This window comes from Monodon monoceros, unplaced genomic scaffold, assembly GCF_005190385.1.
Source record: "Monodon monoceros isolate NGI ecotype Baffin Bay Population unplaced genomic scaffold, NGI_Narwhal_1 Super_Scaffold_12, whole genome shotgun sequence".
Classification (NCBI taxonomy): domain Eukaryota; kingdom Metazoa; phylum Chordata; class Mammalia; order Artiodactyla; family Monodontidae; genus Monodon; species Monodon monoceros.
Genome location: NW_021703768.1, coordinates 90,340,706 through 90,367,300, shown reverse-complemented (window position 1 = coordinate 90,367,300; position 26,595 = coordinate 90,340,706). Strand labels below are relative to the sequence as shown.

Genomic DNA, 26,595 nt, shown 5'->3' with positions numbered 1-26,595 from the left:
GATAGTGGGGGACATTAACACCTCACTTACACCAATGGACAGATCATCCAAAATGAAAATAAATAAGGAAACAGAAACTTTAAATGACACAATAGACCAGATAGATTGAATTGTTATTTATAAGACATTCCATCCAAAAACAGCAGATTACACTCCCTTCTCAAGTGCACACGGAACATTCTCAAGGATAGATCACATCTTGGGTCACCCGTCAAGCCTCAGTAAACTTAGGAAAATTTAAATAATATCAAGCATCTTTTCCAACCAGAACACTATGAGATTAGAAATGAATTACAGGGAGTAAAACGTAAAAAACACAAACACATGGAGGCTAAACAATACGTTACTAAGTAACCAAGAGATCAGTGAAGAAATCAAAGAGTAAATCAAAAAATACCTAGAGACAAATGACAATGAAAGCACAATGATCCAAAACCTATGGTATGCAGCAAAGGCAGTTTTAAGAGGGAAGTTTCTAGCAATACAATCATACCTCAAGAAACAAGAAAACTCTCAAGTAAACAATCTAACCTTATGCCTAAAGGAACTAGAGAAAGAAAAATAAACAAAACCCAAAGTTAGCAGAAGGAAAGAAATCATAAAGATCAGAGCAAAAATAAATGAAATAGAAACAAAGAAAACAATACCAGAGATCAATAAAAGTAAAAGCTGACTCTTTGAGATGAGAAACACAATTGATAAACCATTAGTCAGACTCATCAAGAAAAAGAGGGAGAAGGCTCAAATCAATAATATTAGAAATCAAGAACAAGAAGTTACAACAGACAAGACAGAAATACAAAGCACCCTAAGAGACTACTACAAGCAACTCTATGCCAATAATATGGACAACCTGGAAGAAATGGACACATTCTTAGAAAGGTATAACGTTCCAAGACTGAACCAGGAAGAAACAGAAAATATGAACAGACGAGTCACAAGTAATGAAATGGAAACTGTGATTTAAAATCTTCCAACAAACAAAAGTCCAGGACCAGATGGCTTCACAGGTGAATTCTATCAAACATTTAGAGAAGAGCTAACACCCATCCTTCTCAAACTCTTCCAAAAATTGCAGAAAGAACACTCCCAAACTCACTTTATGAGGCCACCACCACTCTGATAAAAAAAACAGACAAAGATACTACAAAAAAAAAGAAAGAAAATTACAGACCAATATCACTGATGAATATAAATGCAAGAATCCTTCACCAAATACTAGCAAACAGAATCCAACAACACATTAAAGGATCACATGACACGATCAAGTGGGATTTATCCCAGGGATGCAAGGAATCTTCAATATATGCAAATAAATCAATGTGATACACCATATTAACAAATTGAAGAATAAAATTCTAACAAATTGAAGAATAAAAACCATTTCTCAATAGATGCAGAAAAAGCTTTTGACAAAATACAACACCCAGTTTTGATAAATTCTCTCCAGAAAGTGGGCATAGAGGGAGCGTATCTCAACATAATAAAGGCCATACATGACAAACCAATGGCAAACATCATTCTCAATGGTGAAAAATTATAAGCAGTTCCTCTAAGATCAGGCACAACATAAGGATGTCCACTCTCAGCACTATTATTCAACATAGTTTTGGAAGTCCTAGCCACGGCAATAAGAGAAGAAAAAGAAATAAAAGGAATACAAATTGGAAAAGAAGAAGTAAAACTGTCACTGTTTGCAGATGACGTGATATTATACATAGAGAATCCTAAAGATGTCACCAGAAAACTACTAGAGCTAATCAATGAATTTGGTAAAGTTGCAGGATTCAAAATTAATGCACAGAATCTCTTGCATTCCTATACACTAATGATGAAAAATCTGAAAGACATATTATGGCAACACTCTCATTTACCATTGCAACAAAAAGAATAAAATATCTAGGAATAAACCTATGTAGGGAGACAAAAGACCTGTATGCAGAAAAGTATAAGACACTTATGAAAGAAATTAAAGATGATACCAACAGATGGAGAGATATAAAATGTTCTTGGATTGGAAGAATCAATACTGTGAAAATGACTATACTACACAAAGCAGTCTATAGATTCAATGCAATCCCTATCAAATTACCAATAGCATTTTTTACAGAACTAGAACAAATCATCTTAAAATTTGTATGGAGACACAAAAGATCCCGAATAGCCAAAGCAGTCTTGAGGGAAAAAAACAGAGCTGGAGGAATTAGACTCCCTGACTTCAGACTATACTATAAAGCTACAGTAATCAATACAGTATGGTACTGGCACAACAACAGAAACATAGATCAATGGAACAAGATAGAAAGTCCAGCGATAAACCCACGCACCTATGGTCCACTAATCTATGACAAAGGAGGCAAAGATATTCAATGGAGAAAAGACAGTCTCTTCAATAAGTGGTGCTGGAAAAACTGGACAGCTACATGTAAAAGAAGGAAATTAGAACACTCCCTAACACCATACACAAAAATAAAGTGAAATGGATTAGAGACCTATATGTAAGACCAGACACTATAAAACTCTTAGAGGAAAACATAGGAAGAACACTCTGACATAAATCACAGCAAGATATTTTTTGATCCACCTCCTAGAGTAATGGAAATAAAACCAAAAATAAACAAATGGGACCTAATGAAACTTCAAAGCTTTTGCACAGCAAAGGAAACCATAAACAAGATGAAAAGACAACACTCAGAATGGGAGAAAACATTTGCGAACAAATCAAAGGACAAAGGATTAATCTCCAAAATATATAAACAGCTCATGCAGCTCAAAATTAAAGAAACAAACAACCCAATCCAAAAATGGGCAGAAGACCTACATAGACATTTCTCCAAAGAAGACATACAGATGGCCAAGAAGCACATGAAAAGCTGCTCAACATCACTAATTATTAGCGAAATGCAAATCAAAACTACAATGAGATATCACCTCACACCAGTTAGAATGGGCATCATCAGAAAACCTACACACAACAAATGCTGGAGAGGGTTTGGAGAAAAGGGAACCCTCTTGCACTGTTGGTGGGAATGTAAATGGATACAGCCACTATGGAGAACAGTATGGAGGTTCATTAAAAAACTAAAAATAGAATTACCATATGACCCAGCAATCCCTCTACTGGGCATATACCCAGAAAAAACTATAATTCAAAAAGACACATGCACCCTAATGTTCATTGCAGCACTATTTACAATAGCCAGGTCATGGAAGCAACCTAAATGCCCATCAACAGACGAATGTATGAAGAAGATGTGGTACATATATACAATGGAATATTACTCAGCCATAAAAAGGAACGAAATTGAGTCATTTGTTGAGACATGAATGGATCTAGAGACTGTCATACAGAGTGAAGTAAGTCAGAAAGAGGAAAACAAATATCGTATATTAACGCATGTATGTGGAACCTAGAAAAATGGTACACGTGAACTGGTTTGCAGGGCAGAAGTTGAGACACAGATGTAGAGAACAAACGTATGGACACAAAGAGAGGAAAACCACGGTGGGGTGGGGATGGTGGTGTGCTGAATTGGGCGATTGGGATTGACATGTATACACTGATGTGTATAAAATTGATGACTAATAAGAATCTGCAGTATAAAAAACAAACAAAACAACTAATACTAAACTTTATTTGGGTTATTTGTATGGAAATATGTTAATATAAATGTTTTAGACATTATATGCAATTTCTAAAAGTCTTATATGTTCTGGTATAATGTTATAAGTCATAATTCTAGTTATTAGTTTAAAATGTATATCTCAGAAATAACTAAATTTCCTTGTCAATTGCATTATTATGAACTTTCATCAAATATTTAACCGTGGTCATTTTTAAGTCTTTTGTCATTTACAGACAGTTCTGGGTGTACTCTTATGCTCTTGCAAAAATATTCCTATAAAAGGGTTTGATCTTCAAGGAATTCATGGAAAAGACTCTGACAAGTACAGATTTCTGGTGACTGACTACACTGCTGAACTGAATGGAAAAGCATTTTCAGAACTCTAATGGAAAACTGATGAATTCATAAAAGTGCTAACAAAAGCTCAAGATAAAACAAAATTAATTACATGGGACTGAGTGAACTGATGAGGATGATTATAAGTTTTGAGAGTTTGTGTTTGAATAAATAAATAATAAAATTACAACAAATAGGCTTCCCTGGTGGTGCAGTGGTTAAGAATCTGACGACCAATGCAGGAGACACAGGTTTGATCCCTGGTCCAGGAAGATCCCACATGCAGCGGAGCAACTAAGCCCATTCACTACAACTACTGAGCCTGCGCTCTAGAGCCTGTGAGCCACAACTACTGAGCCTAAGTACTGCAACTAATGAAGCCTCACACCAAGAGCCCATGCCCCACAACAAGAGAAGCCACTGCAATGAGAGGCCTGTGCACCACAACAAAGAGTAATCCCCGCTCGCTGCAACTAGAGAAAGCCTGCACACAGCAACAAAGACCCAGCACAGCCAAAAATAAATAAATAAATATATATATTTTTAAGATTACAACAAAAAGAATAAAATACATAGTAATACATCTAATAAAGATGTACAAGACTTGCAATCTGAAAAGTATAAGATATTGATTAAAGAAGTTAAAAATGACACAAACAAATAGAAAGCTACATCATGATGGTGGATTGAAAAAAATTAATAATGTGAAAATGACCATACTACTCAAGGCAATCTACAGATTCAATGCAATCCCAATGGCATTTTTTCACAGAACTAGAACAAATAATTCTAAAATTTGTATGAAAACACAAAAGACTTCAAACAACCAAAGGAATCTTGAGAGAAAAGAACAGAGCTAGAGGTATCACATTGCCTGATTTCAAGGTAAACTACAAAGCTACAGTAATCAACCAGTATGATACTGTCACAAAAACATAGATCAACGGAACAGAGTAGAGAGTCCAGAAATAAAACTACATTTACATGGTCAACTTATCTATGACAAAGGAAGCAAGAATACACAATGGGGAAAAGACAACCTCTTCAGTAAATGTTTCTGGGAAAACCGGACAACTACATGCAAAACAATCAATCTAGACTGCTTTCTCACACCATATACAAAAAGAAACTCAAAATGGAAAAAATTTAAAACCTGAAACCATAAAGTTCCTAGAAAAAAACATGGGCTGTATGTTCTTTGACATCAGTTTTAGCAATATTTTTTTGAATCTGTCTCCTCAAGCAAGGGAAACAAAAGCAAAAATATACAAATAGGACTACGTCAAACTAAAAAGTTTTTGCACAGTGATGGAAACTATCAACAAAATGTAAAGGCCACCTACTTAATAGGAGAAGATATTTGCAAATGATATATCTGATAAGGAGTTAATGTCAAAAATATACAAAGAACCCATATGACCCAACATCAAAAGAACAAACAACCTGATTAAAAAATGGGCAGGGGACCTAAATAGACATTTTTCCAAAGAAGATATCCAGATGACCAAGAGACACATGAAAAAATTCTCAACATCACTAATTAGAAGAGAAATGCAGATCAAAACCACAATGATATTACCTCACACCTGTCAGAATGGCTATTATTAAGAAGACAACAAATAACTAGTGTTGGCAAAGATGTACAGAAAAGGGAATTCTCATACACTGTTGGTGGGATTATAAATTTGTGATGCTACTATGGAAAACAGTATGGAGGTTCCTCAAAAAATTAAAAATAGAACTGCCACACAATCCAACAATTTCACTGCTGGGTATTTACTGAAAGAAAAGAATAACACTAATTAAAAATATGCATCCCCATGTTCATTGCAGCATTATTTACAATAGCCAACACATGAAAGCAACCTAAATGTCCATCAATAGATGAATGGATAAGAATGGTGTGATATATACATACACACACACACACACACACACACACACACACACACACACACACACCACACACACAGGAATAGTACTCAGCCATAAAAAAAAAAGATGAAATCTTGCCTTTTGCAACATGAATGGATCTAGAGGGTATTATGCTAAGCAAAATAAGTCAGAAAGAGAAAGATAAATACTGTATGATTTCACTTATATGTGGAATCTAAAAAATAAAATGAACAAAGAAAACAAAATGAAAATGGACTCATAGATACAGAGTGCAAATGGGTGGTTGCCAGAGGAAAACAGGAGGAGGTGCAAAATAGTAGAAGGGGATTAAGAGGTACATACCTCCAGTTATAAAATAAAATGAAATAAAATAAAGAAAAAGCCATGGGGATGTAATATACAGCATAATAAATATGGTTGATAACACTGTAATAACTTAATAACAATATGTATGGGGACATATTGTTACTAAACTTATTGTGGTGATCATTTTGTAATGTATGCAAATAACAAATCACTATGGAGTACACCTGAAACTAATATAATATTGCAAATAACTGTATTTCAATTTTAAAAATAGCAAAAAAACGAAAAAGACATCCTGTGGCACTCAGCATTGGGAATATGTGATTATGCAAGAAAAAGTTTAAAAACAAAAACGAAAGGGAAAGAGAGAAGAAAACAATTAAGAAAGAAAGAAAGAGAGAAAGGAAAAAAGACATTGAAATGTACAAAGCCAATAGTAGTAGGTGGGAAATTCTCTGATTCATCAGACATGTAAAATCATAAATGGAAGATTAGATTCTAAATGATGCTTAATAAAAACAAAAAGTTTCTCTTATCAGGAATACATTTAATAATGGAGCATTATAAATAAACAGTATATCCATTTCTCTTTATGGGAACTGTGAAATAAAATGTATCAGAATTTTTGTGCTTGTAAAGTATAAACATGCAGTAGTTCTATAAACATCAATTTTATTTGTGTGTGATGTTTTATGCATCTCAGTAGAAAAGATATTTTAGAGTATTTGATGCATATTTTCCTGATAATATCTAGTGGTCTAAATGAAATGGTAAAAATTGGCCCAAAAAAGCAACTCAGAAATATTTAAAGAAGGATTAGAGATATGCTTAATAGTTATTTAATTAAAATATATAATTTGGATTTGGGGATATTTGTGGGGATTTTTAGCTTTCTTAGAAGCATTTTCTTGTTATTTTTTATTTCTAATAAATATTTACTTTTAAACCTAACTTTGTATACAAAATTTGAATTCCTTCTTTTAAAAGAAGGACCAAGGTTAATGAGTTCCAAGTTCCACACACCCTGAACACAAACCCTCCTTTTATTGGTTTATTCAGTGTTAATAAATACTCTGCTTTTGTTTGAACATAAATGTTTTTAACTCTGCATTTTTGAAAAAGATGTATTGGGTTTGAATTCTAGGTTTTGAATTATTTTAACCCTTTGAAGATATTTCTCTTTTTTTTTCTGGTTGGTTTCCTTTCTTTTTTTTTTTTTTTTTTTGCTGCACAGCATATGGGATCCTAGTTCCCCAACCAGGGATCAAACCTATGTCCCCTGCTTTGGAAGTGCAGCATCTTAACCACTGGACCACCAGGGAATTCCCTGGTCTCCATTCTTTCTGTTGAAGTCAGCTGAAATTCCAATTGTTACATCTTTTTAGATAAACTTTTTTTTCTGGCTGCTTTAAGTCTTTTCCTTTTCGTTAGATTTAGCAGTTTTACTATGCTATGACATGTCCTATTTATTGTTCATAGTATCTTGAATCTGTGGCTTGGTGTCTTTCATCTTTTATAGAAAATTCCAAACAGTTTTTTCTTTCCTATTTTTCCTGCCTCCATTCTCTTCTCTCCCTGGAACCTTAGAAGTATAAACCTATATTAGAATTTCTTTCATGATATTTTCTGTATTTTCCCTCTTTCTGCCTCTGCATGCTTCATTCTGGGCACTTCCTTCTGAAATACCTTCCAATTCAACATTGTCCATTCAACTCTGAATATTTTTAACTCATCCCTTAAATTCCTAAATTTAGATGTTATATTTTTTTCAGTTACAGAAGTTTTGTAATTTGTTGCCTTTTATGTCTCCAGCCCTCTTTCAAAATTACCACACTTTACTTATTTCCTTAAACATGTTGAACAGAGTTATTTTAAAATCTGTATCTGATTTTTCTATTATTTGTATCACCTATGATTCTATGCACCACCTAGGTTATACTATGTTGTTACTCTTTGGTTTTGGCCACATTTTCTTCTCCTCTTGTATGTTAGGGTATTTTCTGTAGAATGTCACCCACTATATATACAAAAATAGTGGAGACAATTTGAGGCTTAGGGTTATGTTATTTTTTTCATGAAGAAATTAATTTTTCCCGTGGCACAATGCTAGTGGCACTAGCAAGTCAAAAAAGAAAAAAAAATCAAATCTTTCAAAGAATAGAAGGATTCAAAACAAGTCTCCACCCCTGAGAGGGCAAGGTTGTTTACAGCTTACTTTTACCCTCAAGGTATAAATGTTCAGAGTTCTAACCTATGGAGTTGACCAAGGTCTCACCATCTTGGAAGGCCCTGAAGTCCAATTTTATAATACAAGCCTCATGAGCCTGTCAAAAACTCTGCTTAAATGAAAATGAAATAAGAGAGATACAAAGAAGAATGGAAGAAATAAAAATGTCCCTACTCAAGGACTACAAGCTGTGTAGAAAAGCCCAAAGAATCCATAAGAAACTCTTAACAAAATCATAAGATAAAAGGTCAGCACACAAAAATCAATCATATATACTAGATGTACAACTGGAAAGAAAAGAAAAGCAACACTATGTATAGTTGCAACAAAAATTAAATATTATTACTATAAACCTAACAAAACATGTACAGGAGCTCTATACTGAAATATTTAAAATACTGATAAAAGAAGTAAAAGACAACCTAGATAAATAAAGAGACATACCATAATCATGGATGAGAAGATTCAACATAATAAAGAGGTCAAAAATTCCCAAATTCACCTATAGATTTAATGGAATACCAATAAAAATCTCAGAATAATGTTTTATAGATATGAACAAACTGATTCTAAAAGTTATATGAAAGGGCAAAGAAAATGGAATAGCTAAAACAATTTTGAAAAAGAAAACAGTGGGAGGAAGTGAATTTAACACTTACCAAAGACAGTGTAGTATTGATAAAGGGAAAGCACACAAATCAATGGAAAGGAAGAGAAAGTCCAGAAATATTTCCACACAAATATGGCGGTTTGATTTTTCACAAAGATACAAAAAATGTAATGATTAATTATAGTGTTTTCAATAAATGGTATTGGAGCAATTGTATATCAATGTGCATGAAAGATTGTGAACTTTGACCTGAACATCTCATTTTATACAAAAACTAATTCAAAATAGATTACAGATCTGAATATAAACATAAAATTGTAAAACTTTTAGAAGAAAACAGGAAATATATTTATGACCTAGAGTTGGTTAAGAGCCCATAGACATTATACTAAAAGCAAGACCCATAAAGGAAAAAAATTTTTTTAATTAGACTTCATCAAAGTTAAAAATTTTGCTATGACAGGTACTGTTAAGAGAATGGAAAAACAAACCACAGACTGAGAGAAAACATATACAAATCATGTATAAGATAAAGGACTTGTTACTAAAGTATATAAAGAACTCTTCCTTCCCTACCATGAGGTGGAGTGAGCAAAGGAGAAAGAATACGAATAATACTATTTGGGTCTCCTCCTCAAGGAAGAAGTGTTTGCTGCCAACATTCTCTAGTTTTCTCTTCTCTTAATCATTGAGTTTAATCATTAAGCCTGTGGCCAGCTGGGGCTGGGACTTTTGCATTCAGGGGAGAAGAGCAAGCGATCAGGGCAGAGACCTGCTCCCACTTTCACAAGACCACTGTCCTAAGATGACCACCACCACTGCTCTTTTGTGTATTATCCGAGGACATCTTGTAGACAGTTTAGACTTGGCTCTGGCATATTCTGAAATTGATCAGAAAGGAGCATTAATTAAATCAATTCCACTCTGTACTCAAGAATGAAAATAAACTCATTCTCTTCTCTATTGTGGTTCTCAAGTTACATCCAGCAACATTACCTAAAACAGCACATCATAAATCCTGCAATGAAATTAAATGATAACATGAAGATACTCCAATAATAAAGTGCCAACATAGAGATGCACCAAAATTGAATATAAACCTCTACCTATTATCAAATTCCCAAAGAGAAAAGATCAGAGATTAAATACCCTTGCAAATATAAGTCCAAAAACATTCAAGTCCAAAGGAATTGAACTTCAAAATGAAATTTTCTTGCTCTTGAAAGTTAAAAGCTCAAAAAGTCCTAAGAGCCTCCTCCCTACTTTTCATTCTGCTCAGTCTCAGTCAGAGGCATTCTCAGTGTCTGGGTGCAATTACATATCACCTTGCATATTCCAGGCAAGATTATGTGCTCAAAACAGCACTTCGTTTACCAGACCATACAGAGATACAAGATTATCTGAATAAAGAAGATGGGTGGAGAAAGATGTTGGTCACTTGTGAACAAACTCAATTGAGAAAAATCTTGCATCAAACAGTTAATTTTGTCACTATGCCTTTACCATTATCTGGAGGAGGGGAAGGCATCTATCTATGCATATTGCCTCATTTCCCAAAGAGTGGCATTTGAGATATACTTGCCTTCTAAAGATTTTGGAATTTGCAGTGGTGGCCTGAGGTATGTACGTTTGGTAAAGCCCAAGCACCTTTACTGTAGCACAGAGTGGAAAATTCTCACAGGCACTCTCCATGGCACATCAGAGTTCTAGAAACATTGTGCTTGTGTTACTTAGGCTAGGTTGCTTCCATCAAGAGACAATCAAGTCAGTGGGAGATACAGTGAGGTTTACAGGTACACAGAAGCTCCTAAGCATGTGGGCTGAGAACAGCCTTATTTAAAACAAAACCTAAATGTCTTCTCTTTTGTATCAGATCCCTTTAAGCTGCACAAACGTTCCTAAACTTTTCTCCAAACCACCTTCTCCAAGATGAAGCTCCTAAAGGACAAGTTGATTTTCTCTTTATTAATATCTACTTTGTTTCCCTGAGTCTTGTTATTATTTTAGAATCAGTTACATTGGGAAGGGGCCTGCAGTGAAAGCAGCCAGGAGTGAGGCCCGCAGAGTGCAGTCCTCGTGCCTCCCTAAGTACATTTAACCAAACTCCATCTGGGGTCACAGATGCATATATTTTGCAGTCTGAAGTCTCACCTTCTTTAATTGCTCTGCTTTACCACTGTCTTAGAATTTATGCTGTCCTTTTTGTTTTGCTAGCTTAATATGTTCAATTTCTCCTAATGAAAAATAATATATATTTTTCCTCCATTATAATACATTTTCATTCTGATCAAAACTATATAATATTACCAAGTGAAAAGAAGTAAGGATTTAAAAACTTGTAGAAGCCATCCATTTTAATAAAAATATCACAAATTTTAACATTATATACATGTAACTATGTTATATATACACACACACACATATATATATATATATTTAGTATTTTTTTTCTAATTCAAAAAAATTGGTGACTAATTTGTGTTTCAAAATTGTATTCATGGGCTTCCCTGGTGGCGCAGTGGCTGAGAGTCCGCCTGCCGATCCGTGGGACACGGGTTCGTGCCCCGGTCGGGGAGGATACCACATGCCACGGAGCAGCTGGGCCCGTGAGCCATGGCTGCTGAGCCTGCACATCCGGAGCCTGCGCTCCACAACGGGAGAGGCCACAACAGTGAGAGGCCCGCGTACCACAAAAAAAAAAAAAAAAAATTGTATTCACTTCTGTGTTAAACTGTAATAAGCCAGTTAAAGAAATCCATAGAATCAGGTTGTAAACATTTTGACCTATTATAAGTCCTACAATGTATTATCCTAATATAATTTTATCAAAATAGAATTCCAGTTTTCTTAATAATAAAAATATATTTTGGCTCTGTATGCCTCTTTACAAAGATGTCTTATGTATACAAATTCTCTTAAGCCTTAGAACGACTCTATGAGCTAGTGTATTACTGTTCCCATTTTATAAATGAGTAAACTGGGATTCAGGGGTAGATTTTCCACACTCTGAATATTTAATATGTGGCCAATTTTGGACTTGAAAACAAGTCTGATGACTCTTAGTTCTTTTCTTTTCCGGCAACAGTAGTAAGACTTGGAGGATTTTAGGGAATCATCATTATCAGTGAATTATTTAGCTAATGCCTTAATAATGCTGTATAACAAATCACCAGCTGAGGGCTTCTCAATCTCCACAAATTGACATTTGTGCTAGATAATCTTTGTTGTGGTGCCCGTTCTCTTTACGGTAAGATGTTTAGTAGCATTAAAGGCTTCTACGCCCTAGAGCCATCTGTGGTAGACAGAATAATAGCTGCCCAAATATGTCTACATCCTAATCCCCAGAACCTATAAATATGTTACCTTTGCAAGATATGATGAAAGTGATGGGATGTTACTCTCAGGATCATCTTTCATTTTATAATATTCATCTTAACAGACTGAGGGGGAGAGATTCTTCTACTGGCCTTGAAAAGTAAGTAGCCAAATGTTGAACTGCCCATAGACTGGGTCACAAAGTAAGGAACCTCATATGACATCTAGGACCTGAGATCATTCTCCAGATGACAGCCAATAATAAGCCAAGTAAGTTTGGAAGCAGATTCTTCCCTAACTGAGCCTCCAGATGAGAACACATCCTGACAATACATTGCAGCCTTGTTGAGATGGCAGAGAACCAACATAAGCAATGCCTACAATCTTGACCCATGGAAACTGTGAGATAATAAACGTGTGTTGTTTTAATTCATGAAGTTTGTGGTAATTTGTTATGCAACATCGAAAACTAACGCACCATGACCATGAATGAGACACGCCTTAAAGCTATCAATGGTAGTTCTGGCAGGGAAAGCAACTCAGTATCCAGAGTAAGTATCTATTCCAATGAGAACAATGTACTGCCCTTTCCATGATATAAATGGTCCTGTACAGCCAGCTGACTGGCTGTCCTGGAGAACAGTGCCCTAACAGGGGCTCAGTGTTAGTCTGCTGTTGACAGGCTACACACTCAGCAGTGGCTGAAGCCCAATCAACCTTGGTGAGTGGAAACCCATATTACTGAGTCTAAGGATAACCTCTAACCTTAACAATAGGGACACTGTGTGAGCCCACTGGGCAAGGATGGGTGGTTGAGGAAGGGGGCCTGACTGATATCCTTAGGACAGATCATGTGGCTTTACACAAAAACAGTGATTTTATTATCTCTTACTGTTGCTTTTTGTCAGGAATCTGGTAAGAACTTTGCTTCTTATTTGGGGTCTCTCATGGGGTTTCAGTCAATGTCAGCCAGGGCTCTATTCATCTGAAGGTTTGACTGGGTCTGTAGTGCCCACTTCAAAGATGGCTCACTCATGTAGCTGGCAAATTTGACTCCTGACTCTGACCCTTAGTACCCATATTATTTGGGGACAGTTGCTCAAATTCTGTGAGCTCCAGTCTGCTTGGCTATCAAATAGAGATAGTAATATTTAATGTGTAAGGTTGATTTGAGAATCAATGATCACATGTCAAAGCACCTGGCAAAACTTATACTCACCAAAGGACACTGTTCTATCATAGAGGAGAGAAATGGGAGCTAATATTGGAAGTATGACTAGGAGTTTGTTCTGGGGGAAGAAAATGATTTAAAAGGCCAAATTTAAACAATTATCAGAAGGGGCCTCAAACATAAGAACCCAGACGGTCCCAGGAAGCATTCTCTATCCCCCCACCCTTATCTCCTCAGAGTGCTTCCAGCCCCATTTCCACTCTAATGAAATACAGCATAATGGTCTAGCAGGAAGGGCTCAGCACAAAGGTCTGTCCATGCTTCCCAAGGGGTCAGTCTCCTTCTTTCCCAAAGATATACCAGAAATTTCTACATAGCTTTTTGCTCTACCTCACTCACTACTAGTGAAGTCCATGGTAAGGCATGCCTACCCCATGTAGAACTTATTGTTTCCAGTTAAACTGTTATACCTGTTGCCCCTCGTGCTCTCCTATCTCTGTCCCTTTGCTCATGCTGTTTCTTCCATCTTGAAACCCTCCCGTTCTTTTCTTGCTAGAAAATCTATACTTGCTTCAGGGTCCATATCAAACATCACTTCATCTTTCGAGTTTTCCTTGAGAGATTTCTCTTTGGATACCTCTTAGCATATTATGCCTATATCAAAGTCTTATCAATGAAAAAAAATGTTGCGTGCCATATCAGTAAACAAAGGATGTTGCCACCATCAAGCCATCACATTACACCCACCCCCGACAGTGAGCCCTAAAGGAACTCAGGATAGAAACAGGATGCCCACCATCTAGCAGTCAGCTGCTGCAGCCACCCCTAATGACAGTGCATCCTGAGAAGACTCAGGATGAGAAAGCACAGAATACTGGCCCCAGATAGCTCAGGTGCATATCAAAGGAATGACTTCAGTGAGCCCAGACTCTTGCATCTTCCCATACATAGAAAAGCACTAAATTCCTTAACTTGAGATATGTGGTTTTCTTTATTTTTTTTAACATCTTTATTGGAGTATATAATTAACAGTAATCTTTTGAAGTTCCGACTACCCGGTCTTTGTTGCAAAAACTCCTATTTCTCCTGGCTCCTCCCTTACCTCTTCTAAGCAGTCTCTCAGAGCTATCTGAGACGCTGTGTCCTGGGCTTAAGTCCTCAGTTTTGTCTGCCAAATAAAACATGAAAAGATGCTCAACAGCACTAATTATTAGAGAAATGCAAATCAAAACTACAATGAGGTATCACCTCACACCTGTTAGAATAGGCATCGTCAGAAAATCTACAAACAATAAATGCTGGAGAGGGTGTGGAGAAAAGGGAACGCTCTTGCACTGTTGGTGGGAATGTAAATCGATACAGCCACTGTGGAGAACAGTATGGAGGTTCCTTAAAAAACTAAAAATAGAACTACCATATGACCCAGCAATCCCACTAGTGGGCATATACCCTGAGAAAACCATAATTCAAAAGGACACATGTACCCCAATGTTCACTGTAGCACTATTAACAATAGCCAGGTCATGGAAACAACCTAAATGTCCATCAACAGATGAACGGATAAAGATGTGGTACATATACTGAATGGAATATTACTCAGCCATAAAAAGAAATGAAACTGGGTCATTTGTAGAGATGTGGATGGACCTAGAGTCTGTCATACAGAGTGAAGTAAGTCAGAAAGAGAAAAAAAATATCGTATATTAACACATATATGTGGAATCTGGAAAAATGGTACAGATGAACCTATCTGTAGGGCAGGAATAGAAAGGCAGACGTAGAGAACAGATGTGTGGACACGGGGGGGGTGAAGGGGAGGGTGGGATGAATTGGGAGACTAGGTTTGACGTATATACACTACCATATGTAAAATAAATAGCTAGTGGGAACCTGCTGTATAGCACAGGGAACTCAGCTCAGTGCTCTGTGAAGGCCTAGATGGCTGAGATGGGGTAGGGGGAGGTCCAAGAGGGAGGGGATATATGTATACATATAGCTGATTCACTTCATTGTACAGGAGAAACTAACACAACATTGCAAAGCAATTATACTCCAATAAAAAAATAAAAACATAATCCTCAGCTTTCAGGGTGTGTGTTTTCTTTTCAGTTGACAATCTTATCTCCCATTAGTCTAGAAGCCCCCTGAGGTGGTGACTATGTCTTTCATATTCTCCACAATTCCCTGCACAGCATGTTCTTCCTAATATATGTTTGAAATTTTATTTTGCATATTAGACTTTATTTCAAGAATTAATTCACATCTTTGCAGTAAACTGACATTCATCTTCAGTGTGAAAACCACAATGCTAAATATTTGCATTCCCATGAAAGTAAACATTGAATGGGAAAAACTTTCTTTTTTTCTCTTTTTCTTGTCTTTGAAACATTTTTTTTTCCTTTTTGTGTTAGAACCAAGAATGCATATTTAGTTTTCTGACTCTATTTAATGCCTAAAGCATTTTAGTAGAATCACAGTAGTCCTGGAAGGAACTTTAAAGGGTGAAGTAAGGTACTCTCTTATTTCTTTTTTTTTTTGCGGTACGTGGGCCTCTCACTGTTGTGGCCTCTCCCGTTGCGGAGCACAGGCTCCGGACGCTCAGGCTCAGCGACCATGGCTCACGGGCCCAGCCGCTCCGCGGCATGGGGGATCTTCCCGGACCAGGGCACGAACCCGTGTCCCCTGCATCGGCAGGCGGGCTCTCAACCACTGCGCCACGAGGGAAGCCCCCGGTACTCTCTTATTTCTAAATGAGACTATAATTAACTCTCCCTAGAAAAGTGAATACATTTAGTCTCTTAAGAATTTGCTTTAGAAAAGAACTGGATTAGAAGGTAAGGTAGAGTAGGAAAACTCAGTCTTTCATCCCTGATTACCCCTCTCCTGTTCCAACAGTTCCTGTCTTTATAGTGATCATCTCTGTGAGGCCTTTTGTTGTTCTCAAGAAGAATATGCTTGGGTAGAATACAGATTTTTTTCTGATAATTTTGGTTGCTATTTCCCCCCTTCAAATTCAGAGAATGGCATTCCCTTTACAGTCTTTAAAATAGTCCCCATGGACCAGCACATTTGTCTCTAATAAGCATCAACTAGTAGGCTGCAGCAATTTTTCATTTGAGGTAAAGTCACTGCATAGAACAACCACTGGGGCAAAGCAAAATGTTAGAATGTGAGGACCTTAGGGCTTTAAGAGGTCTTCTGATTCATTCCTCTAACTTCATGTATGAACACACAATCCATCACAAGGGAGACTCCCATGTTTCAAGATTTCAGGGGAAAAATCAAATCTCCATTGTTAACTGATTTCTAACTTCATTGGGTTATATGCCACAAGTCACTATGCTGTTTTCTGGTGGTAATGGTGGTGGTATGGTTTAATTTGGCTTACTTAAGTTAGATTTGTTTTGTTCCTTGCCAATCTCTTGTTTAAATTATTTAATTAATCTTCAGCATTTATTTCCTGATTCAAGTCCATGATATCAATACTTGCTCAGAAATCATGCTTGTCCACTCTTTAACTATCTGGTTAACGCCTTCTGATCTGCCTCTATATTGTCCTCACCCCCTCTTTGGGTACTACCAGAAGGCATAGTAAGTCAATATATAAGTGTGGGTGAATTTGCTACTATACTTTTCTCCTTGTAAGTAATTCCAGCTTCATACTTTTACTGCATGTATCCTACCTGCTAATGTTCGCACCACAGATTTGTCAAAGTCTGGTCATGCTTCAAACTAGATTCAGGTGTTACAATCTCAAGTGAATTAATTGCTCCCTCTCCTGTGTTCCAGTTGCTCTTCATACTTACCCCTATTAGATTACATATATTTTATTCTTATTTTTAGACATATATCTGTTTCTTATACCTATTAAAATATCAACAGTCAAGATAGCAACTGGGAAAATACCTGTTTAGGTTAAATGCTTAATTAATGTGAAAAAAACAAAGGATGCAAGAAAGAAAGAAAATTCATTTAGAACTGGAAGAGATCACAAAGATTATCAAGTTTAACCATATTTTACGAACAGGAAAAGTCAGACCATAAGAAATTAGGTGAGCCAAAGCCAGATGCCTAGTGAGAGCCTGTTGCAGACATTTTGAATCTGGGGGCACCAAGTACTTATTTCCCAGTTTATTTGGTAAGAGCACTCTGACTTTAGATCCTTGCCCTTACAGAACTTTTACTTGAACTCTTAAGGGAAGAGGAGATTTTCTATCTGCGAGTCTTGAGCCTGGGAAGATTAAGGACAGGAGCTATTGGCAGCCAATGTGTGACCATTTGGAGTGTGAGAATAAAGCCAACACTGAGCAGACAAAAGCTTGAAGAGAGATTGGGTGCGCTGATGCTTCTTAAATCCCTGCATCAAGACAGTCCTGTAGAACAACTACTTTTCCTTTTTTACTTAAGTTTGACTTGGGCTTTCTGACTTGGGTCCTAACTAAAATCACGAAGGGTTTGAACTAAGGTACAAGTCTTCTAACGCTTAACGCGTACTCTTTTCATTACCTCAGTATTGCCTGCTCCCCTCCCCAATACCTCTTTCCTTTTCCTTTATCGATCAAACAACAAATCTTCTCTAGCAATTGTGCCCTCAGATAGGAAGCTTCCAACTTTTAAAGACAACCTTGGTATCTTTGCATGGCCCTGCACCTGATGGACGGAAGGATTACCTCACCATCCCTATGTAGCTAGATCCCTATTTATCCACTGCCAAAACATGTTTGCTATTTAAGAAATAAAAGTACAACCTCCAATATTCCCAGAGCCTTCAATCTCATTTCAAATGTGTTCCAGTTTCTATTTATTCAGAGTTGAAAACTAGAGCCCCAGGGAACGCTGAGTTCTGGTACATACATATGTATGATCTTATCAATGCAGAGGCAGAAATTCTATGCATCCAGAAAGCCCTGAGTCAGATGTGATTCCTAGATATTGTTGGAATTGATTTCCTCAGGTTGTTAAGGTGACTTTTGTGACCTTACCACTATAGCAGAAAGGGTCACATTTGCTCAATGACTGATCTAGTGGCCATGTGGAAACACAGATAAAACTTTTGTCTTCCCTGGCTAGGATGGTAACAGCTAACCTAAACCAGAGAGACATCCCACATCCAGAAATCAGCACTGTACTCTGACATACAGTTAATATTTTAAAAATAAAATACAATTAAGTCTGCTAAAGTTTTCTGCTGAGCCTGGGAGAAACTTGCAACCACTGAAGAGGAGAGATGTGAGAAGCAATTTACATCATGGCAGTTTAAGATTCAAAAATATTTTACACCATAAGGTATATGCAGAATATTCATTCCAACATTGTAGGAGCAAGTGAATCAAAAGAGCCTAAGTTCCCACCAGTAGGAAGCTGGTTAAGTAAATTATGATACATACCTCCATGCACTTCTATAGAGATATTAAAATGAAGAAGACTGACCTCTATGTCCTAATATGAAATTGTCTCTAAGACACCTTTTTTTTTTTTCTGGGGTAGGAGGCTTTATTCTTTTGGCAGATCCTGTCAGTCATTATAGATATTGCTGCACTGTTAATAAAAAATATATGCTTCTCTGAAGAAAAGGAAATGAAAATGATCCAAATCGGAAAAGAAGAAGTAAAGCTGTCACTGCTTGCAGATGACATGATACTATACATAGAGAATCCTAAAGATGCTACCAGAAAACTTCTAGAGCTAATCAATGAATGTGGTAAAGTTGCAGGATACAAAATTAATGCACAAAAATCTCTGGCATTCCTATACACTAATGATGAAAAATCTGAAAGTGAAATCAAGAAAACACTCCCATTTACCATTGCAACAAAAAGAATAAAATATCTAGGAATAAACCTACCTAAGGAGACAAAAGACTTGTATGCAGAAAAATATAAGACACTGATGAGAGAAATTAAAGATGATACAAATAGATGGAGAGATACACCATGTTCTTGGATTGGAAGAATCAACATTGTGAAAATGACTCTAGTACCCAAAGCAATCTACAGATTCAATGCAATCCCTATCAAACTACCAATGGCATTTTTCACAGAACTAGAACAAAAAATTTCACAATTTGTATGGAAACACAAAAGACCCCGAATAGCCAAAGCAATCTTGAGAATGAAAAACGGAGCTGGAGGAATCAGGCTCCCTGACTTCAAACTATACTACAAAGCTACAGTAATCAAGACAGTATGGTACTGGCACAAAAACAGAAAGATAGATCAATGGAACAGGATAGAAAGCCCAGAGATAAACCCACACACATATGGTCACCTTATCTTTGATAAAGGAGGCAGGAATGTACAGTGGAGAAAGGACAGCCTCTTCAATAAGTGGTGCTGGGAAAACTGGACAGGTACATGTAAAAGTATGAGATTAGATCACTCCCTAACACCATACACAAAAATAAATTCAAAATGGATTAAAGATCTAAATGTAAGGCCAGAAACCATCAAACTCTTAGAGGAAAACATAGGCAGAACACTCTATGACATAAATCACAGCAAGATCCTTTTTGACCCACCTCCTAGGGAAATGGAACTAAAAACAAAAATAAACAAATGGGACCTAATGAAACTTCAAAGCTTTTGCACAGTGAAGGAAACCATAAACAAGATGAAAAGACAACCCTCAGAATGGGAGAAAATATTTGCAAATGAAGCAGCTGACAAAAGATTAATCTCCAAAATTTATAAGCAGCTCATGCAGCTCAATAACAAAAAAACAAACAACCCAATCCAAAAATGGGCAGGAGACCTAAATAGACATTTCTCCAAAGAAGATATACAGATTGCCAACAAACACATGAAAGAATGCTCAACATCATTAATCATTAGAGAATTGCAAATCAAAAGTACAATAAGATATCATCTCACACCAGTCAGAATGGCCATCTTAAAAAAATCTAGAAACAATAAATGCTGAGGAGGGTGTGGAGAAAAGGGAACACTCTTGCACTGCTGGTGGGAATGTGAACTGGTACAGTCACTATGGAGAACAGTATGGAGGTTCCTTAAAAAACTACAAATAGAACTACCATATGACCCAGCAGTCCCACTACTGGGCATATACCCTGAGAAAACCATAATTCAAAAAGAGTCATGTTCCAAAATGTTCATTGCAGCTCTATTTACAATAGCCCAGAGTGGAAACAACCTAAGTGCCCATCATTGGACGAATGGATAAAGAAGATGTGGCACATATATACAATGGAATATTACTCAGCCATAAAAAGAAATGAAATTGAGCTATTTGTAATGAGGTGGATAGACCTAGAGTCTGTAATACAGAGTGAAGTAAGTCAGAAAGAGAAAGACAAATACCGTATGCTAACACATATATATGGAATTTAAGGGAAAAAAATGTCATGAGGAACCTAGGGGTAAGACAGGAATAAAGACACAGACCTACTAGAGAATGGACTTGAGGATATGGGGAGGGGGATGGGTGAGCTGTGACAAAGCGAGAGAGAGGCATGGACATATATACACTACCAAACGTAAGGTAGGTAGCTAGTGGGAAGCAGCCGCATAGCACAGGGAGATCAGCTCGGTGCTTTGTGACTGCCTGGAGGGGTGGCATAGGGAGGGTGGAGGGAGGGAGATGCAAGAGGGAAGAGATATGGGAACATATGTATATGTATAACTGATTCACTTTGTTATAAAGCAGAAACTAACACACCATTGTAAAGCAATTATACCCCAATAAAGATGTTAAAAAAAAAAAAAAATATATATATATATATATATATGCTTCTCTGTAAAGCATTAAAAAAAAAATCCAAGGATGAGATAACTGAGGTCTCAGCTCAAGTATCTCCAAATACGTTGTTGTCCATTCCCTGACCTTTCCGTGTGTTATTTCTTGGTTGTTTTCCAGATCAATGCCATTCTCTGTGAGCTTCTGTGGTGCAAGCTTTTTTGTAGGGTCGGATTTCTTCAGAGCCAAACCCTGGGATCCACATGTTCCACTGGCGTTCTAGATGCAGCTGGACATCCTTCACCTCCAGGGTGCTGGACTTGCGATGCCGAGCAAGCTGGTAGGCTGCTGTCACCACGCTCTCGATAAAATTATCAGCAATCTGCAGTAGCATCTCCTCCACATCTTCATCCAATTGCTCATCAGGATCCACTTCTCTTACTAAGTCTTGTAACTTCTTCTTGGTCAATACCTGATTGTTTTCAGGGCTGAGACACTCTATCGTCCCAGTAGCGCCTGGGATCTTTACCACTGTAGGGCTATTGGCCATGGAGCCTTGTGGAGGGGTGCTAGCTGGTTCCGGTTTTAATGATGAGAAACTGGACAGGTTGACTGGGGCTGAGGGGCCAAACTGGTTCATAATCTAATGCCCTTTGGACTTCAGCTCATAGAGCTTATCGAGATCTTGTTTCGTTTTGGAGCTATGAGGACCAAGCCCAAAGGCAGCAGCGTCTATCTCCCCATGGTATGCAGAGACTGCCCCAGTGAAGCGCTCATCTCAGCGGCCAGTCCGACTGCTCGGCCCTCCCCAAGTAAGACATCTTTTTTTTTTTTTTTTTTCTTTTGCAGTACGCGGGCCTCTCACTGTTGTGGCCTGTCTTGTTGCGGAGCACAGGCTCCGGACGCGCAGGCTCAGCGGCCATGGCTCACGGGCCCAGCCGCTCCGCGGCATGTGGGATCTTCCCGGACCGGGGCACGAACCCGTGTCCCCTGCATCGGTAGGAGGACTCTCAACTACTGCGCCACCAGGGAAACCCAAGACATCTTTTTAAGTGAAGAAAAGCAAGGAGCAGGAGAGTGTGAAAAGGAAGCAACTATTCATGTTAAAAGAAGGAAGTCAGAGCTCTGTGAAGGTGCCCATGCATAAATACATCAACACACACACACACACACACACACACACACACACACACACACTTCGATATGCAGAGAATATCATCTCTGGAAGGATCCACAAGAAACTGCCATCAGAGATAGCCTCAGGGAAGGGGAACTGGAGTGCTGGTGGGCAGGGTTGGAAGGGAGAATAACTTTTCAATATATTTCCTGCTGTGCCATTTGAATTTGTGTTACCACGTCTTCACATTGCCTATTAAAAAGAAAAATAAAGAGTATTCCAAGGTCTGACTTTGGTTTAGAGTTCAAAAATGAAAACATTAAGATTTTATATTCCTTTTTTCCCTTTAGGCAAAAGCAGGGCCCTTCAATCTTTGTTACCTTTTGAACAAATAGGCTATAGTGTTTTTAGACTTTCTCCCTGGAGTCCAAAGCTCACAGTGTTAAAGTAACCAGGGAAATAGAGAAGAGATGGAGTCCAGGTTCTGTGTCCTAAATGTGTTTCAGTCATGGAGAAACAAGCTTTTCTCCTAATACTGCTATTTATACCAGTAGGAGCATGCACTGAGGTAATTCCTTCTTTTCTGCTAGATTAAAGAAAGAGGGCCTGTTTTCTTTCTTTCTCTCTCTTTTGCAGAAGGATCTGTTGTTCTTTTGCTCAAAGTGAACATGCCGCGAGCGGGGGCTACTCTTTGTTGAGGTGCGCGCGCCTCCTACTACTGTGGCTTCTCTCGTGACGGAGCACAGTATCCAGGGGCGTGGGCTTCAGTAGTTGTGGCACATGGGCTCAGTAGTTGTGGCTCGTGGGCTCTAGAGAGCAGGCTCAGCAGTTGCGGTGCACGGGGCCAGTTGCTCGGCAGCATGTGGGATCTTCCTGGACCAGGGATCGAACCCGTGTCCCTTGCACTGGCAGGTGGACTCCCAACCACTGTGCCACCAGGGAAGTCCCTGGATAGTGGTATTTTTTTCTCCCCATCCCTCCACCTCCTCTGAGGTTCTTAATGGTGCCAGCCTGGGACTGTGGCTCTGAAACATCTAGCCTGAGTTCACTCCCAGGTATGTGGAACTAGATCAGAAGAGTGAAATGAAGGACAAAGCCTAAGACTTTGTGGCTTGTGAATCCGTTTGTTTAAGCTCCAGGCTCTCATCCCAAAGCTGTTCCTTAGGCACAGAACTTAACTAACTGGTGTCAGTTCCAAACAGACTCTAGCAGGTAACAAAATGGTCTAAGTAGAAATGGATTTGCGTGGCTCCTCTCTATTTCCTCTCCTCCTTTTTCTATCATCTCCAAATACTGTAGCTTTCCAAATGACGACAATAGATGAAGTTCCACTGTGGCCTAGTTAGTGCTTTAAAGAGGGCTTAGAGAGGGTAAATACAGTTCAAGTTGAACACTTTCCCAAAAGATATGTAGTTCTGGGGAAGTTCATTTCCAACAGTTGTGTCAGAGATGATTTCCACTTAATATATGGGGAAGGAAACCAAGATTCAAGACTAGAAGGTATATCTGTCAAGCTTAATAAGAAGGTGACAGCAGGACAGCCCCTTACACACTCTATCTTTGTCGGCACCACACCTCAGGCATCAGATGTGAGAAGAGACATCCTGTTGTAAACAATGAATATTAGGATTTCAGATCAAGAGAGTGGTAAGATTTCCTTGTCTCCAGATCACTAGTTCTCAAATCAGCCTTCATGTCCATTTCATATGCCTGATCCCTTCCCCTAGAAACTCTGCTTGGGTGGTATTGAGGGTAGCCTGGCAATCTTATCTCTATAGGATTCTGCAATGCAGCTGTGGCTAACTGCGGATACTCAGGGACTGGGACCAGCTTGATGCCACCTCCCTGACTAAAAGGACGGATCAGAAAAACCTGGTAATTTATCAGCCTCTGTACTGATGAGCACTTTTCTGAGTGCAATACATTCTCATCACAGCCCTACAGGGTTAGCAAGACAGGATATTCATCTCCATTTTTCAGATGTGGAAACTGAAAATCCAAGAGATCTGCCAAAGGTAAGATGCACGTTAAGTTAAAGGCAGATCTGGAATTCCAAACAAACCCTCTGAGGCCACTACAGTCTTCACTATAGCATTGCAGCTCCAGGCTTCAGGTCCCCAGTGAACAGCCTGGGAGTTGGCAACTGTTTTACTTCCTAGAACCAAAGGAAAAAGTGTGAAAGCCAGGCTACAGCTAAAAGGTACAGCCACTTAATTGCATAGATAAGGAAACTGAAGCACAGTGATTTGCCCAAGGTTACATAGCCAGTCAGTGGCAAGAAGAATAAGCAACAGTGGGATTACAGTTAACACAGACCAAAAACAGAGCAAGATGTACGGGAACTGTATATCTTCTGCTTGGGGTTTCAACGACGTCAAGTGATTACTGCATAGAGAGCTGCTGTGTATTTGGAAGGCTGCCCAATGCATTGAGAAATGGACCATGGCAAGGGGTAGGCATACACATCACTGAGGTCACCTTGCATGGTCGTTATGAGTGTGCCAGCCAGTCTGTGCCCCTGCGTGTGTATGTGTGTGTGTGTGTGTGTGTGTTGGTTAGTTGCCAAGGGCATGCTCAAGCAAGCAGTAGCCTATATACATTTGGCAAAGGTAAAGAACAAAAAAATCTCCCCAGAAAGTGTTAGCCTAATTATATAGCCAGTCTGTTTCTTACCTGGAGGTAAATGCAGTCTTCACAATCCCTGGCAATTGTGATAATCATTCACGATACAGGAGTGTCGGGGGGAGAGGTCCCCCCCCCCCCGCCCATTCTATCTCATTTCTCTAACCCTCTAGCATAGCTAGAGATTAACCCAACTCCTATAAAACAGAAACAAACTTCAAATCCACGTCAGAGCCCACGGGAGAGAATGATTTACAAACTGCCAGCAGAACATTGGTGTAAACAAGACAATGCACGTAAATTCCCAGCAAGTCAATTAACATTCAGTTATTCTGAACAGGACCTGACCTTGATGCTTGAGGATCTGAACAGAAGGCAACCTGCAGCTTAAAGGAAAATGGCACCTCTTCCACTCAAACTGGCAGGTCTCTAGGGTTCAAAGGCTCAAGAAGAACTCTTCCTCAAAAGGACACACAAAAGTACAAAAACTGCCTCAGCACAACTCTTGTATTTCAGAACTGATGTCTTTTTGCCTTTGAGCCCACAAACACTTTGATGGGCTTTGATCTAAATATCTGAAGGATCTAAGTGTAATGCTGCATTCCAGATGCATCTCTCCTTTCAAGACCTTTGAGGGTTAAAAAGTCTCAAAATGAAGAATTGCACATGTTTCTTTGTATATTTCTTCAATTGCTAATTCAAAGAAGAGGGTTTACTTGTAATTGCTCTGCTTATTAGCATTATCTGTGCTTTATGGGGATGCTTTTCCTTGAACTTTGGGAAATAATCAACCATAGTCTTTCACAGTGCTTTGCAACTCCAGGCACCCAGAAAAGGTGCGTGACCCATTTGAGTCCATGGGAACAGAGCTGTTCAAACTCTAATGCACACCTGAGTCTCCTGGGACCTTGTAAAGGGAGATTCTGATTCAGTAGGTCTGGAAGGAAACCTGAGATTCTGCCTGTCTTATGAGCTTCCAGGTGGCACTGATGCTGTGGTCCAAGGACCACACTGTGTGGCTCTGCCCCAGAGCAAGTGTCTGAGGAGTTCCTTCCACAGAACACGCAGTTCTTTGAAAAGGGGTCCTTCTCTCATTACAAGACTCAGCCATTTGTAACACGAGATGTTACTAAATAGTGTTACAGATCGGGGGCCTCAGACTTGTTCGAATCAGGTACCCTAGACATACAGGTTAGAGGAATTCCCCCAACATCAATTCTTTGGTGCCCATGGCCCCCTTTTGGAGACAGGTGTTCTGAGGTTTGTTGTGTGTTGTTTGCAGACTTCATAGTTGTCCACACTAGGTAAATTTGATGGAGATAAACCAAATTCCTGTGGCATTAATGGCCCATACTTCTGTTAGACTACCACTTGATAAAGAAAACACATATAAAAACAGCAGATGTGTACTATTCCTCCTCTCGGTGGTTGCAGAATCAACTGGCTGGATCCTGGGTGTACGCAAAGTAGATTCTTCATTAGACACAGACAAGGCAGCTGGCTGCTGGGGAGAAATCTGATTGTTTGGCACCAAAGCAATGTTCTGCATAGAGTCCTTCTCTAGTGTGCTCAACAGACACTGTCCAGCCAGCACTTTGTCTCATTTCCGGGCTTTCTTTCTCCAACAGAGACACACACACACACACACACACACACACACACACACACACACACACA

The 26,595-nt window shown here is 38.5% G+C and overlaps 1 long non-coding RNA gene and 1 pseudogene across 3 annotated transcripts in view; both read right to left on the bottom strand.

Moving 5' to 3' along the window:
* Positions 1-26,595, bottom strand: part of LOC114893122 — a 132,879-nt gene that overhangs the window by 68,255 nt on the left and 38,029 nt on the right. Inside the window, exon 1 of one of the 3 annotated variants that reach the window (XR_003792833.1) lies at positions 24,970-25,031. The exons of the other annotated variants lie outside the window; for them this stretch is intronic. This is a non-coding gene — a long non-coding RNA (uncharacterized LOC114893122). Of the gene's footprint in view, positions 1-24,969; positions 25,032-26,595 lie in introns of those variants that run through there. 3 annotated transcript variants of the gene reach the window in all.
* Positions 21,361-22,077, bottom strand: LOC114893121 (annotated as a pseudogene).